The 16,495-nt window shown below is 37.0% G+C and overlaps 1 protein-coding gene across 2 annotated transcripts in view; it reads left to right on the top strand.

The window, feature by feature from the left end:
- Positions 1–32: 32 nt before the first annotated feature.
- Positions 33–16,495, top strand: part of CHST9 (carbohydrate sulfotransferase 9) — a 244,623-nt gene continuing 228,160 nt past the window's right edge. For both annotated transcript variants that reach the window (XM_019654558.1, XM_019654557.1), the window contains exon 1: positions 33–168. The gene's annotated coding sequence lies outside the window, so the exon portion shown is untranslated. The remainder of the gene's footprint in view (positions 169–16,495) is intronic.

Here is a 16,495-nt window from a genome sequence, read left to right on the forward strand (position 1 = left end):
CGCGCGCCCCGCGCCCCCCGCGCACCGCGCTGCGCTGCTTCCCGGCCCGCCGCCCGCGGCGGGAGGAGTTTGCCCCGGAGCATAGGGAAGTTTGCTGCCGAAGCTCCGCTCCTGGAAAAGCCGTACCTGCGGCGCCCGCTCGACCCGGCTCTGCTCGCAGCTCGCGAGGTAACCGCACCGGGGCTGGGGAAACGTGTAGGGGGCGATGTGCAGGAGATCCGAGGGGCCAAGACTGCGGGGCGCCGCGGGGCACCCACGGTCCGAGCCGGTTCTGGGTGGGCGGGGAAGTGCATCCTCACCTTTCCAGGTACTTCGCCTCTGTTGACTGCGGGAGGCATCTTTCTTTTCCTTTCTACCCCTTCTCTTCCAGCGCTTCCCCCACCCCCCGCCGCCCAATATCGGAACTCAACTTCCATGCACTTTATTGGACGTGCTGGAGTTGGGGGTGGGGGGCGGGGGCCTGGGAGATGGGGAGGCTACGAAGACTTGGAGAGGGACGGAGGAGGAGGACGGATACCTGAACTTATTAGCTACCGGTGCTGGGTTCCTGGGCCCTGGCGGGGCACCCTGGACTCCAGGATTCCCTTTCCAGCCCCCACTGGGGCACGCAGAGGTTGGAGAGAGGACCCGATAAAGAACGGTCTTGAGTTTCTGATGCCGGTTTATCCGGTCCTCCAGCCTGTTTGGCAGAAAGATGAGCATCTCTGCTGTGATGCCCCTTTTGCATGGGTCCCCAAACCTGCGACCTTGCTAAGGCTGCGGGCAGTGTGGGAGGGAAATAAGGAGACTCGGCGCCCAGGTTCTAAGTTCCCTCAGCAAAGGGGTGGGGAGGGGTCACATGGGGAGGGGGCTTGAGGTGGGTTGGGGAGAGTAGGAACTGCTTAGCTGTCCTGTAGCTGCTGCCATTACGCGGTACCCGCCCCCTCTCTGCCGCATTTGAACAGCCTGACTATCAGCATGTTTCTGTTAGAAGGCTAAAAGGTGTTGTGTTTGATGCCTGTCAGGAGTTATTTCCAACAAAGTTCGCAGGTGCGAAGCTGGAGCTGCCGCTCCTCCGCCCCCCCTCTTCCCGCAGGTCCACCCCCAACTCCCTCCCACAAGCAAACTGTTCCTGAAGAGTTCCCAGGATTTTGCAAGGGATGTCAAGGAAATAATATGTACAGTGTGTGTTTGTGGGACTTTTTTTCACATTATGTTATCAGAACCAAATCAAAACAGTGGGTGTTTAAGAGTACTCTTTTTTTTTTTGCAGTTTGTATAGTAATTAAGATTGTTATTTACCAATGTTTATTTTTCTTCACTTTAACCTCAAATATTGCATTAATCGCTCTCTCTTTAATTTTATCTATACTGTTACTATTCCACTGAGTTTAAAGGACGTGGGCTTCTTTGAGACTCATATATACATACCAAAATACAGTGTGACCATATTTAATATGTATATGTCTTCCTGATTCAGTAGCCTGGCACCTGCCCATTCCAGCACATAATCACAACACCATATGCCTGTCTACCGATTAAGGAGAAGGAGAATGTTATTGTTTTTTCATGGGCAAGGGTACTCTGGACTACCAGATTTTATTATTGCTCAAAGGGTTTTTAAGGGCTTCAGTCCACGTGAATCAGATATACAGAACAAAATTACAATACAACCCGATGCATTCACAAAGAATACCATACTTAAGACACTTAGAGTTGACTAGTTATTGAGGAAAAAAAGAAATCCTCTAATCACATGGAGAACATTTTGATTGAACATAGTCAATAAGAAATAGCACACATTGAATGCCTTGAGGGAAGGAGAAGAATTTTCCCTTTGCCTCATTTGGTGTTTATCTCCTTTACTACAGTAGTATCTCCCAGAAAAGGGGCACCTTGCAGATAGATGTTGGTTTGCACTGACTAAACACCATATTTTTTAATACAGGGGCTTGGTGACAGTCCAAAAACATAAATGTTTTAAATAATTACCAACCATCTGTTCTCTCCCACTCATTTCAAGTGCAATGTTATATTTTCACAGGTATCCAAACATATATCCTCATTTCATGCATTTCCATGAGCATCCCCAAAGCTGTAATGGTATCCGATGTTGACCCTAGTTCTGTAACTGTTGTGTTTGGCGTATTACACTATAAGCTCCTCTCCTTTTATTTTCAATGAAAGGAGAAGTCAAAAAAGTTGTAAAGCCTTCGGCCAAGACTGGTGTATAGGCCAGTGAAATCTGATTGCTCCCACCCCCTGCCCACCACCACACCCTCGCCACTTTTTTTATACCAGAGTGAAGTTGGGAATTAGTGCAACTGCGGGCTCCTCCTGATGACATACTTCCCCCTTCTTTTGGTCACAGAGTAACATTTGGTACTCTGAAGCAGTGCATTCAACAGCCCCATAACTCCAGAAAATTAGTATAGTTATAAAATTGGAGACTAATTTAATATTCCAAACCCCAAATTAAGTAGACCTAGAACATACACATTATTTCCCACACAAATATTGGGTATGAATAATATAGGATGTTATATAGGGTATGATATGATATCTTTCTACTTGTGTTTGGTAATCTGGGTGAGTTTGTATAATCAGCAGATAGATGATTGACACCCTTCATTTTGTTTACGTCATCATTCAAGCAAGACAAGGTTTTCAGTCTCACCCCACCTCTTATCCAGGGATGTTTTCCCATTTAGAAATGTTTGCTACAGCTAAAACTGCAATGTTAGGATATTTTTATTACTCAGAATTAAGTTGCATAATAAATACGTTGTTCCTTCGCTGCAGCCAGAATGTTGAGTTCTTTTTACTCAAATCTGGGTGTAGCATCCCAAAGCATGGTCATAGTTTTGAGAATAAAGACAGTGGCAATCTTGTTTACACTCTGCGAATAACTGATATGTACTTGAGAAGTATCAAGAACCAAAGAAAACTTGGGCTTCTGCCTTCTTACCGGCTGCGCTGCACTATACTGCCCTTGCTGTGAAAGAATGAGATTACCTTACTTACTACCAGGAAAGCATTGAAGAAAATGAATCCAGACTATAGACAATTTTGAGAGTAAATTTGCCTTTAAAAACATGGTCTAATTTAAACCTTTGGAAATATATAAAGATGTGTTACAACTTATTTTCCTGTACACTAAAAATTATTGAAGGGAAAGAGTTTCACCATGTACAGTAAGCACTCTGAATTATTCATGTTAATGAGAGGAATAGAGGCAAAAATAACCCAAAATCATGGTTATTTAAAGTCATTTGTGTTTGTGTTTGGAATGCATTACATGTTTTGCTTTAAAAATATTTTCATTGTTATTGTGGGCAAGTTGCCTTTCTAATTACATTATTTTGTTTAGGTTAATTTTTCAATGAGCTTGCATACCTCAAACACCAAAACCGATTTATGGGGAGGTGGGGTAGGTGGGCAGTCTGCCCAGAAATGAGCAGGGTGACAGAAATAAGCAAACCTGGTATGATAACTGTGCAGAAGATTATATCTAATTCACAGAAAGATAATCAGGGCTTGATTGTATGTCGATTTAATGAATATGTGTTAAGAAGTAGACATGTTCCTGAGAAGAATTAAAAGTTCTTCAATCCAAATTTGAGAAATTCAATCCTACTTTACTTGTAACAGAGGTGATTACTATGGTTTTAAAAATGATAGTGGGGTGCTCTTGAAAACCATATAGGAAGATTCTAATTTATAAATTTTGCTAAACCCAATTTTTAAGCATGAGGTTTTCCTAAAGCATACACATGTGTAGGTGTTAAGGTTACATTCCTATTAGGCCTTACATATGTATTTTCCAAAAGAAGAAATGGCCAGACACCATCAGAATAAGGGGTTTGGTCCATTTGATCTCTGCACCCATGCTCCAAATCAAAGCACATTTCATCAAAGAGAAGCTCTCAAGTATCAATTGTTACTGTGGGCCTGGTTGGATAAAATAGTTGAAATTCAGCAAGACTGCCAATTTAACAGATTTCTATTGTATTTTTTTAAAGCTCCAGGGCAAAACTGGTTGTGGATGAAATAGTTACCTTCACAAGACGTTGATTCACGCCATAGTACTTGCTGTTAAACACCTTGTTTATAGTCAGCGTTCAGTTGTAGATAGAGTTTGTTGAATTGTTCTGTGGACTATTAGAAAGAATTTAGAAAACCTCTGTGGAGAGGGGTTAGAGCTGCCAAAAATGTATGTTTAGAAGAGCAGCTAAGCTCATTTTTATTCAATAAGTCAAAGTAAAAAGTAAAACTGTGCCTTCTGCAGCAATGGACAGAATGGTAATAAAAAAGTAGATGTCCCCTTCAGAATGGGAACTATGTTCTCATAATAAATGTACTCACTACTTCAAGTACATGGGTACTTCTTTTTTGAGGAAATATTTTTGCTTTCTATATGGTATGACATTTTTTAAAGGCTTGACTAGACTATTTTAAAAAATATTGTGCTTAGAATAATTGACACCTATAGGATATATTTTATACACATTTATTAGAGGAATCAGTTTCTTCCTATCGGTGCATAAGTCTTAGTATGCTGCGTTTTGTTATGGAGCTGGAAAGGACCTTAAAAGTAATTTATTCCAATGTCTTCGTTTTACAGTTAAGGAAATTGGGGGCCCACAATGATCAGAGTGAGCTGCTAAAGGTCATTGGTGGTTAATGGCAGAGCAGACACCAGGAACCTGATCTCCTGACTGTTCCTCCAGTTCCCTGGTAGTAAGTTGGTTAGTTAAGGGAGTTAACTTTTTGGCCATCACAATATCAGCTGTACGAGACAGTCATGAAATGAAGTGGTACAGAGGTAAATGCGGAAGGCTTGTGATTTTTCTGTCCACTGTCATTCACTGAGTACTCACCTTGGGTCATACTGTGGTCCTCAGCCCTCTTAGATTCTGGCCTCTTTTTAATTAACAAATATTCTGTGTTATCCTCCTGGTATCCAGAAATGTAATTCATCCGTAATATGGTTACTGAGTATATCTGTAATGGAAGGGAGCAATAAAATAAAAGTAATTTGTAATAAAACGTGCATTTCACTATACTAATGTTTGGGACTAATTTCATTAGAACACATATTAAACAAGCCATACATTTGCATGGATATTTAATGAATAAATTTGGATTTAATACAAATAATAAAAATAAACTAGAAGACCTTCCATACAAGAAGTACAGGGAAATAAAAGAATGGGGATAGACTAAAAGTAGTGTTAAAGATAATTACATATTAGACTTATTTGTATCTAACAGAAAAAAAAGAAATAATGGTCATCATTGTAGGGAAAATATGCCAAATCAAATTATACACTGTTAGAATGGAGAAAATGTGGAAGTATGATATTTTGCAAATGAAAGAGGAAATACGATTAATTTACTTTTACCAAAATTCCAAAACTACTTTATGGAATATTTTCATGTTGTTACTAAGGTGAGCTCCACTTCAAGGGACTCTGCAGGTGACCCACCATATCACCAATAATAACAGATAAAATATTTCCAAAATGAAAATTATTGATTTCATGCTGATATTTCCTTTTTAAGTTTATGTTCTGTTAATACATCATATTTTAGTGTATCAGTTCTAGAGTTAGGAGACAGACTACACAAAATGATTAAAGTATTCACCTCAGCAATCTTATTGTAAAGCACTGGGCTTTTGGTGGAAATTCTTATAAAATGCTTACTTATTATTATGTACCAGATTCTATAAGTTGCTATTCACTTTAAGTTTCATTCAGTGGGACATTGTATATTGTATGGGACATTTGGGAAAATTCTTCATTAAGTGGAGCAGCCCTGCCTCCCAACACAAAGTCAACAGTACTTTCCTCTTCCAGAAATCGTGACAAAACTGAGGAGACCCACCTTTCCCAAAATATTCTCTAGGGTTTGGCCTGGCCCCGATGAGAGTCATAGGGCTAGATAAACAAGATTTTGATGATGGCATGTTTACTTCTTTTAAGTGGGTCCATCCCACTTGTCCACTAACTAACCTAACTAACCAATTGACTACCAAGGAACTGGAGGAACAGTCAGGAGATCAGGTTCCTGCCTTCGGTGAACCAGGATTACAACTTTCACTGCCCACCAAGCTCAAGCTCATGTTCTGATTGTTTTCTATCACTGTCACCTGTATAAAAAGTTACTTCTTGACCTTATTTCCCTTAGGAATCTATGTTTTGTAGGTGACTATAAGTGGTGACAAACGAATGTGCAAGCTAGCTAATATTTTAGTTCTCACAGGCCTTAACCTTGTTTAAAACATATCTCCAGAAAACACTGAAGCTTTCGTATATAGAAACATCATGTACATTCACACATATGTATGTGTGTATTTGTACATATATATGTATATGAGGTCAGACAATTAAGTTCACGACTTCATCCTAGAAAAAGTGCTACATGCCTCATTGCTGAATATCACTATGGTCACCTTCGCAGTACTCCCCTTGGGAAGCTATGCACTGATGCTAATGCCTAGTCCACCCTTCAAAGCAATTTGGGAACTCTTTTTTTGGAATGGCCATCAGTCTGTCATCCTATTGCTTGATGTCCTGAATGTCATCAAAATGTCTTCCTTTCAATATTTCCTTTATCTTCGGGTAAAGAAGGACATCATTGAGGGCCAGATCAGGTGAGTATGGAGGGTGTTCAAATACAGTTATTTGTTTACTGGCTAAAAACTCCCTCACAGACAGTGCCATGTGAGCTGGTGCATTGTCGTGATGCAAGAGCCATGAATTGTTGGTGAAAGTTCAGGTTGTCTAACTTTTTCACGCAGCCTTTTCAGCACTTCCAAATGGTTAACTGTTTGTCCAGTTGGTACAAATTCATAATGAATAATCCCTCTGATATCAAAAAAGATTAGTAGCATTGTTGCAACCAGTTTGCAAACCTAATTATCATGCCTTGTATATGTGCATGTTATATTTGTTTACATACATGTACACTCACACATCATTTCAGGTACTAAAAAGATAGGAAATGAGGTATTATCTGAGATTTTATTTTTCATGCCCTTGAAACATGCTTTTGGAAACAAAGAACTGCACCAGTCTAATACTGGAAGTTACATGCTATAAAGTAGGCTCATAGAAGAGGCCCAAATCTCTTACCAGCCTAAAGAAACTGTCGTATTAGAATTTGTTTGTATTGCTTGAAATAAGTGTGTCCTGTGCTAGCATATAGGAGTTGGAGGTGGGGGAGAGTTATAGACAACTATGCTGTCTATCCTACGTGTATTTAACCTATGTACTGTTGACATACTAAAGGCACATCAATATCTCTTCTCTTTGCAAAATATGTAGTATTTGCAGAGAGATAAGAGGGTTTTGAAGATTACCCATATTAACAATATACAGGAAAGTGTCCGATCCCAGAAGCAAGGAGGGAATTGAGAATGAAACTCAAATTTTCTTACTTCTAATGTTACTTCTAGACCATAACATGAGACCTGCTCTTAGAATTGAGTTAATATGAAATATCAGTATTACCTACAGCAAGCATCTTGAATTTACCAAATTGTAAGTAAGATATTTTTTTCTTAGATGACGTCCCACTTCTGGTCCATCTTAAATGTTTTCTGTAACGTTGTATATCTTACTCTTTTTAAAGAAATAAGTTTTTGAATGTAAACCCTTAACAGTTAAAATTGAAGTCGTGTGTGTGTGTGTGTGTGTATGTGTTACTAACTAGTTGCTCTCACACAATCACAAGATTCTCTACATAGAAGGCACGTTTTACCCAATAAAGAGAGGCAGCTTTTTTTACAAAAAGAATTGCAACCATTGTACAGAACACAATTTGATCTATGATTGTTCTGCTATATATTGTTCATTCTTACTGGAAGCTTCTTGGTCGATTGAATGGCCTGGCACTCAACCTCAGACTGACCCCTAACTTTATTTGGTGTACTTTTGTTACAATTTCTAATAAGCGTATAGTGTAGCGATGGGAACTGAGAAGATGAAATTGAGGTTGTTGGATTGTGGAGGTGATAAGGAAAATAAGGAGCTTCTTTCATTTGAGTAGCACAAAGGTCTATATAGGCAGTGAAATTTTATTGGAGTATCTGCCTTTTCTTGTTATGCTCTTTATTCTTATATGGAATAAAGGCAAAGATTGTGAAAGTAAAGCCCTCCTTCTTGTTTGAACTGTTAACACCACTATACAAGAGAAAATCTTCTATGTCAGAATAAACAGATACAATGCATCCCATCACTAGATTCATGGTGCCTCCTTTTACTATACTACTCAATACTACTCTAAACTGAAGGCTAAAACACTCAAAGTACCTAAGAAAAGGAAAAATACACCCCGTTATTGTAGTGAAAGAAATTTCAGAAGCCTGTGTTAGATATATGGGAAAACAAAATAAGACAACATTGTCAATTCAAATGAAGAATATAATACTTTTCCATTAGTTTCCAAAGCAAGAAGCTCAAAGCTCACTCAGCTTTGTAGTCATTGCTATTATTTTCTGTTTTATTCCAGAGCTGTGACCTACAGGTACAGGTTACTTTAAGCTTGTGAAGATTTAGATAAAATGATGGTGTTGATTGTGTGCTATAAAAAGAAATTTCAAAATTGAAATGTAGGCACAATTTTTCAGAAACGTAACACTAAATAAAGTTGATTTTCCCACAGCTTCTTTGAACATTAGATTACAATGATGGTCATTTATTTTTCCCTCCCCGCCCCCCGAAATCAATTGTCTCAATGTATTAAAAAGCACTTAGGTGATAGTAACACTGTTGGACTAAAAAAGCAGTAAATGTCAACATTCTTTTACCTTCAAATATTTGTACTTTGTTTTCAGCTAGGAATTTTTAGTATCAGAGAATCAGATTCTACTTCTGTGATAGGCTGGCATTCAGCTGCATGCACTGGTATGTTTATTACTGGTTATTTACGGCTGGGCCCAAGTGACACTGACTGTTAAATATTTTAAACAGTAATCCTGTACTTACATTATTATTTTGTGACATATACTATTTATCAAGATAAATATTATATATATATATATATATATACACACACATATATATAATACCATATATCTATATAATTTTCTTGATTTGCAAAATCTGAAAATATGGCTTTACTAAACGATTTAGCAAGAATTATAACAACATTTAGAACAGAAATGTACTGGCTGAACTCTCAAATAACAGAGATTCTTTATCTAGGACCTTAGAACTTTGGTTCACCCCAAGTTTTCCCAACATACATAAACAGGGCACTAGCCAATAAAAACTCCTTGGAATTGTTGGCATATGTTTTATTCTAGCGCTCTGGAACACATAATTCTAGCTCAGAAAGTCCTTCTCAGTTCCCTACTTGTAGATCCAGCTGTGTACTTGGCATGTCTTCTTGTCTATGCTAAAGAAACATCACATGAAACAGGTCAAAATCAAACGTGTGATCTCTGCCCATCTCACACCAAACCTCCAGGGTTCCCCAGCTCCCAGTCTCCCTCTCATCCAACTCCATATCACAGCCTTCACCCAGTCATTGATTGTTACTTCCAAAAGTATGTGACAAAACTGCCCTCAGCCATTGCCCAAGTATAAGCTTTTGCTATCCTCCGTGTAGAAAACTACAGAGGTTGTATAACTGGTCTCCCGGCATTGGGCATTGCTGCCCCTCCAAATCCATCCTCCCAAGGTGCCACAGGAGCATTTTCAAAATGCAAATATAACTGTCATTCCTTTGACTACACACATCACTTAAACAGATCACCATTGCTTTGCTGAAGATTAAGACCAAAACTGTACACCTGATTTTTTGAAACCCAGCAGCGTCAGACTCTTCCAGTCTCGTCTCTTGGTTTTCCTGTTCCTTCCCTCTGCTTCCGCTGGCTGGCTTTCTTCTGGTTGCGCTGTCTCACCATGCCCCCTCCCATCCTCATACCTGTAAACATACGTACCCAAACACTGTCTATTCAATACTTAGTTAACACTTAAAATATCTACCCAAATTTAACCTCCTCTTCTGCCTAGACTGAGCCGAATCCCTTGTACTATAACATGTGCACACATAGGATTTGTATGCATAAATGTATCCATATTTATCTATCCATACCTCTCATTGCAAATAGTTGCAAAAAGTTGTAAATTCACATTTATTTGTGTAATTATTTAGTTAACCACTAGGGTAGGGACCCCTCTAGTTTGGATTGTCCTTATGTTCCTAGAAAACACTGCAGTGCTTGCTCAGAATGGGAGTGTTATAAGTATTTGTTGAATAAATGTTGACTGAATATTCCCATCTTTAATCCCACATGTGCACATGCATACATATATACTACATACAAACACACACTCATATACACCCTCTCATTCTAATGAAGATAGAGTGATAGATGATAGATAGACAGACAGACAGACAGAAAGAGACTTGCAAGCTATGAAGCCCCATTTTTTATTTCTTTGTGATCTCCCCCAAATATCACACTTCTCTTTCTTCAAATTCTCTTTTCTATCCGTGATTCATTTAGAGGTGATTTGAGTAGTACTACATTTGCTTAGAAAGTGAGGCTGATCTATCAAATTTCTTACCAGAAAAAAAAAAGTCCAGGCATCCCTTTACATTATTTTCTCTATCATGTAAAATCCCTTGATAATTTCAAGAATTTTAAAGGCTTTACTTTATGGTGGTCTTATGCTGTGCTGTTTGTGCATATTTTGACATCAGACAGTGATCTAAGATTGTACCATGTTGGAGAAAAGAAAAACAAAATCCTTTGAAGGTTACCTATTCATATGGTCCCCATATGGAGATAAAAGACATGGAGAACGAAAATTGAAATAATATATGAAATTGAAAGAGTAACATAAAAGTCTATGCTATAAATTAAAAGTTCATATTTTTAAGAATTACACAAAGGCTTCAAACTATGGCTAAAATAATTAAGGAACAGATCTACCATACTGTCACTTACTATGTTCTAGGTACTATTCTAATATGTGTGCCTCAGTTCCAATTCCTGCATTAAAATTGAGTTAGTCTCCTTTTTGGTTAAAGCCTTCCTGCTTCAACTAGTTTAGGGGAGAATTTGGTAATCCTGGAATATCTTGTGCTAAAAAATAAGGAAGTGCTCAAAAACTGATAGGGACACATCAGAAGCACATAAAAGCCAGATTTAAGGGACTCCCACTGGTCAAACTTGGGATCACTTGAACATAAAAAGCAATAATGTATGTAATGGATTAGAGCACACTGAATAAATAAAGTATCCATGAGCCCATTGGGTGGGTGTAGTGTGCAGATGAGGTGGGTAGAAGGAAAAGTTCTGTTTCACTGAAGAATGCAAGCTAACAATTAAAAAATAATAGAATTATAAAGTCACCTTTTTCCAGTTACTATTACAAGAGTAATCAAAGGATGGTCCACCATTAGGTGAATGGTTGATAGGGACAGGATAATCACACTATCTCTACATGTCACCCCATAGATTGCTTATTAATTACAAAGAGAGAGAAGTACCTTCAAAGGAAGAAATCGGGCAGATGTCAGCTTAACTAACTGATCACACTTGATGTCACCAATAGTGGGACAAACTGACACCATGTACTTCTTGATACGATACACACATGAAGGAAGACACACAGTCACCTCTGAAGTTATTTTGCCAAAAATATTTCACCTGAATCTAATCATGAGGAAATAATTTTTAAAAAGTCCTTTCCAAAGTATCTAAAGCCACATTGTATATATTCTTCAATATAACTGACTTGGACACTTCAAAAATGTCAATGTCATTTTAATAATCCTGAAAAACTGTTCTGGATTAAAAAAGAGTAGGAAACATGGCAACTAATTTTAAGGCATCCTTCTTGATTAGATTCTGGATGGGAAAAAAAAGCTATAAAGGATAATATTGGGACAATTAGAGGAATCTGAATTTGGGCTGTAGATTGTATGTAGTATTACATGCATATTAAATTTCCTCAGTGTGATAATCATATTGGAATCTCATGATCTCTGCAACTTCCTTTCAAATGCTTCAGCAAATTTTTTTTTAATATGGGAAAGAGAAAATGTTACAAAAATGTTAACAATGGTTTTATCTAGATAAAGATAGTATAGTATTCATATTATTGCTAACTTTTTGTAGGTTAGACACTTTTCAAAATAAAAATTGGGTAAAATATTCTGTGATTTTAAGCCAACTATCCAATGGATGAGATTATTGTCACATTTTATGAAGTGAGCTAGCATGAGTGAAAGTTGTTTAGTCACTTCAAAAATTGTCCTCTCCAAAGTATCTAATTATCTTGGTTCAACATTCCATAATATTTCATAATTTATATTTAACTACTTAAGAGAAAGTTCTTCTTAAAAGAATATATTTTAGGCAGTATAGAAGACAATACCTAATATAATACTATCAGTAAATATGAGTATAAACCAATATTTTTCCATTTTCAGTTATATATGAGAACTTTTCAACGTGAGAAATTTTAAAGGGAAATTGAGAAGCTTGGTGATATGACTTTTTCTTCTTCTGTATCTTTCCTTAAACATTTGGTGTTTACCTATTAAACAAGGTATAAGATTGCTGATGATTTTCATTAAAAGACCCACAACATAGCAGAATGTAGTGTGCAGTGTAGATCTGGCCTGGGCCCCAGTAAGATTTAGGATCCAGTGTGATTATCAACTGTAATGGTCTGGAAGGTGGACAAGCACTGCTGATGCTTACGTACTACAAACAGGTAGTTAAAAGCCCAGCACCACAGATTTACAAATACCAAAAACAAAGTTCTCTGTTTAGTCAAAAACGTGAGGGCCAATTCTATATGAATCACAAAGTAAAATGGTTAATTAAAAAATATTTACAAAATTGGTATAAAAACATTATCTCTTCAGAAAATTTCAACTTCAAATTAAGTGTTTAAAATATGTCTCCTCCCATTAAAATGTATAAAATAATACACATACTTTGCATGAATACTTTTCTGATAACATTTAGGGGTGCTTTGATGTACCTTTCACGTAGGGTACCTTTCACGTAACCAGAACCAAGTAGAGTCGTGCTTCTTGATATATGATAAAATGAATTTCTAGATTTTCTTATATTTTAAGGTACAGTAAAACAAAGATAAGAATATCACTAGAGTTCTTTCTCCTTATGTTTCATACGATAGCTCATAAATTATTGTAACTTATAGCAAGCAGAAGAGATTTGCATTTCTGAAAATTTTGAAGAAACGGTTTCCTGATACTGTCCCCTTATACTGTCTTGAGGCTAAATTTCACTATGATAGGAACTTATCACTCAAAAAAATTATAATTAATCTTCAGCTTATATTAAGATGAATGTTAATCAGTTTGATCTTGGTATTCTTTTAATAAGGGGGAGATAGTAAATTTTTATGGGGAGAGAATGGGTTCTTTAAAAGTCTTAATTATCTTCAAGTAAAGGCATTAATAGCTTAAGCGCTTATATCCTACTGTCCCTCTACCCTCCACAACCTCAAGCTACTCATATTTGTATCAGTAGTAAGACAATGGATACCTATATTATTGAAAGCATTTTGAGACCTGAGAGAATTGGGTGAACTTGAATTTTGTAATCTTATCAAACTATTAATATATTTTATTTCATATTTCTTAAAAAAGTTCTAAGACCCTGACAATGTAAGTTAAAAGCTATTTGAATTTATAGCAATAGGAAAAGTAAACTTCCATATAGAATTTGGCTTTAAAAGAGAGCAGCTATATGAACAATTTGTGTGTGTAATTATTAGCTGGAAGCTATTTGTACTCTTAAGTTTATTGAATATACACATATGATAATAAAACTTCGCACAAATAGAACCTTTTGATAATAAATCCATGTAAAAGAGTGTGCCTTGGGGAATAATTCTAGGTGTTGAAAGTATATTGAATTCCTTGCGCTCAGAATGCAGAACTCTAGACTGAGTATGTAACTATTTTTCATTCATGATGTTTTAATAGGCCATTTTACCTAAAGTTTTAGAAAGAATAAGTAAAACGTACAATGGAAAATGATGTTGTCCTATTTGTACATATATGCAAAATACTGCAATCACAAAAGAAATGGCAAAGGAGAACTGTGAAGCCTGTCACCAGAAATGAGCTAAACTATACACAAAATTATAGTTATCAGAAATAAATACCTAATCATTACCTGAGAAGTCTTCCTGTCATTGCTGTTGGAATCACTGACTAACTGGTTTTTTGCTTGTGTCGCATCTACTCACCTAAAGCGCTTTAGTAGTAAAATAAAATATAGAAGAGCTGCTTTCTCTTTATGAACCCTATACATTTACTACACTTCATGGAAATGCGCATCCCCTCCAGTTAATTTTACTGGATGTTAACAAAATAAAAACAAAATGAAGGATCCTTCTAATTCCCTTTCCTCATTTTAGATTTATGTCACATTTGTATTTTATATTTCGTATTTTCATCTTTAAAAGAAATCAATGCTCAATACTAGTCCTTTCATTAGTGTTTCCCTTTCTGAGTTATTTTGTGGGGGTTTTTTTTGTGGATAGCTAGATTTCATGATCAAGCCTTTTGTTCTATCATAGGAGGGTCCATGTGGACGACACGTCCTGATTTTACCTGCCTGACCTTTACCCAGCACCACACCACCACCATTGCACTCTCCTCTTGCCTGGTACCTGTGTTGTTAGTCCATAAACCACTTTCTGATTGTCTTTTCATTCTTGAAGGGAGCCAGTAATGTCGAATATCAGGAACTGGTGTATGGGGGCCGTCTACAGCTCCATTATGGGTCTGGTCTAGAATACTGTCTCTCATCAAGTGTGTTCAATTTGCCCTCAAGTTTAAACATTCAAGCCCCTAACTTTATGTTGTCATTTTGCAGTTGTGGCTTTCCTTCCATTGTCTCCCACAGTACCCTCAGCTGGGAGATCACTCCATAGCTAATAAAAATAGTAGATGGGTGTGTTATTTTCTCTAGCCCTACCTCCCCAATCATTCTAATTTCCAATAGGGAAATATTCACATTTCCTATAGCCAACTTATGCCCTAGATGTTACTGTCCCAATCTAAGGTTTGCTGGACAGCTTTCTGGGACTATGATTTAGAAAAATCTATATCCATCTCAAGTTTTGAGAGTATGTGTGTATTAATTCTCACCCTCCTTTTTTGTTTCTCTCTAGATTTACAGAATTTAGCAGGTATACGCTACAGTTAGTGGTTTGAAGTTGTGGTTCTCTTCTTAGTTGAAAATGGAATACTTTTTCTATTTTTTAATAGACTTTATTTTTTAGAGCAATTTTAGGTTCACAGATATATTGAGCAGAAGGTACAGAGATTTCCCATCTACCCCCTGACCCTACACGTACATAGCCACCTCCATTATCAACTTCCCTTGCAAGAGTGGTACATTTGTTACAGTTAATGAACCTACATTGACACGTCATTATCACCTAAAGTTCATAGTTTATATTATGGTTCACTCTTGGTGTTGTGTATTCTATGCATTTGGACAGATTTATAATGACATGTATCCACTATTATAGTATCACACAGAGTGATTTCACTGCACTAGAAACCCTGTGTGCTTCACCTACTCATATCTCCCTCCCCTGTAACCCCTAGCAACCATTAATCTTTTCATTTGTCTCCATACTTTTGCCTATTCGACAATATCATAGAGTTGAAATCGTTTAGTAGGTAGCCTTTTCAGATTGACTTATTTCACTTAGTAACATGTACTTAAGCTTCCTTCAAGTCTTTTCATGGCTTGATAGTTTAAATCTTTCAGTATTAATAATGTTCCAGTGTCTGGATGGACCACAGTTTATTTATCCATTCACCTACTGAAGGATATCATGGTTGCTTCCAAATTTTGGCATAATGAGTAAACATGCTTTAAACATTCACGGGCAGGTTGTTATGTAGATGTAAGTTTTCAACTCCTTTATGTAAATACCAAAGAGCATGATTGCTAGATTGTATGGTAAGGGTATGTTTAGTTTTATAAGAAACTACCTTCTGAAATGATGGTACCTTTTGCACTTCTACCAACAATGGATGAGAGTCCTGTTGTTCCACATTTTCGTCAGCATTTGGTGTTGTCAGTGTTCTGTGTTTTGGTACCTTATTTTTGTTTTAATTTGCATTTCCCTGATATAAAATGTGGAGCATCTTTTCATATGCTTATTTACCATCTGTATATCTAATTTGTTGAAGTGTCTCTTAAGGTCTTTGGCCCATTTTTTTGTTTACTCTCTTATTGTGGAGTTTAAAGTGTTCTTTATGTATTTTAGATAACAGTCCTTTATCAGATATGTCTTTTGTAAATATTTTATCCCAGTTTGTGACTTGCCTTTTCATTCTCATGGGAGTATCTTTTCCAAAGGAAAAAAAAGTTAATTTTAATGAAGTCCATCTTCTCAGTTCTTTTTTTCATGAATCATGCTTTTTGTGTTGGATCTAAAAGGCCATCACCAAACTAAAGGTCACCTAGATTTTCTCAAGTTTTCTC

This window comes from Hipposideros armiger, unplaced genomic scaffold, assembly GCF_001890085.2.
Source record: "Hipposideros armiger isolate ML-2016 unplaced genomic scaffold, ASM189008v1 scaffold_225, whole genome shotgun sequence".
In the NCBI taxonomy this organism is placed as follows: Eukaryota; Metazoa; Chordata; class Mammalia; order Chiroptera; family Hipposideridae; genus Hipposideros; species Hipposideros armiger.